The sequence below is a fragment of the Orycteropus afer genome, unplaced genomic scaffold, assembly GCF_000298275.1.
Source record: "Orycteropus afer afer isolate SDZICR_OR568_19922 unplaced genomic scaffold, OryAfe1.0 scaffold00714, whole genome shotgun sequence".
Classification (NCBI taxonomy): Eukaryota; Metazoa; Chordata; class Mammalia; order Tubulidentata; family Orycteropodidae; genus Orycteropus; species Orycteropus afer.
In genome coordinates, this window is record NW_006922301.1 from 868213 (window position 1) to 869554 (window position 1342).

The following is a 1342-nucleotide window of genomic DNA, read 5'->3' on the forward strand; positions in this document are numbered from 1 at the left end:
ATAGACTGCAACAACATATCAAGAAAATCATTCATCATGAACAAGTGGGGTTCATATCATGTGTGCAGGTATGGTACAACATTAGATAAACAACCAACATCATCCACCACATAAATAAAACAAAGGAGAAGAACCATGTGATCATATCAATTGATGCAGAAAAGGCATTTGATAAACTCCAACACCCATTCCTGATCAAAACTCTCAGCAAAATAGGAATAGAAGGGACATTCCTGAGCATAATAAAGAGCATTTATGCAAAACCAACATTATTCTCAATGGAGAGAGACTGAAATCATTCCTCCTGAGAACAGGAACAAGACAAGGATGGCCGCTTTCACCATTTCTATTCATCATTGTACTGGAAGTCCCAACCAGGGCCGTAAGGCAAGAAAGGGAAGTGAAAGGCATCCAAATTGGTAAGGAAGAAGTCAAACTATCCCTATTGGCTGATTATATGATTCTATACCTAGAAAACCCAAGAGACTCAGTCAAAAATGTACTGGAACTAATTGAGAGATTTAACATGGTGGCAGGATATAAGATCAACATCCAAAAATCAGTTGGATTTCTCTACACCAGCAAAGATTGCTGAAAAAGAAATAAGGAAACCCATATCATTTACAGTAGCTACCAAAATAATAAAATAATTGGGAATATATCTTACCAGGGACACAAAAGTCCTGTACAAGGAAAACTATAGAAAACTACTTGAAGAAATCATAAGAGATCTACATAAATGGCAGAATATCCCACGCTCACGGAGAGGAAGTTTGAACACTGTGAAAATGTCAGTTCTACCCAAAGCAATCTATATATTCAATGAGATCTCAATCCAGATCTCATCAACATTCTTTAGGGATATAGAAATACCACTCACTAACTTTATATGGAAAGTACAGAGACCTCGGATAAGCAAAGCACTATTGAAAAAGAAAAACAAAGTAGGAGGTCTCACACTGCTGGATCTCAAAACCTACTATACAGCCACAGTACTCAAAACTGCCTGATATTGGTTTAATGACAGATACATAGACCCATGGAATAGAATTGAGAACCCAGAAATAGATCCATTGAGCTATAGTCAGCTGATCTTTGACAAAGGCCCTAAATCCATTAAATGGGGAAGACAATGTTTGTTTAAAAAATGGTGCTGCAAAAACTGGGTATCCATTTGCAGAAAAATGAAACAAGATCTGTACCTCTAACCATACACAAAAGTGACTCCAGATGGATCAAAGACTTAAATGTGAAACCTAAAACTATAGACTTCCTCAAGGAAAAACTAGAGGCAAATTTAGGGGCCCTAATAGATGGCATAAATAGACTATCAAGCATAACT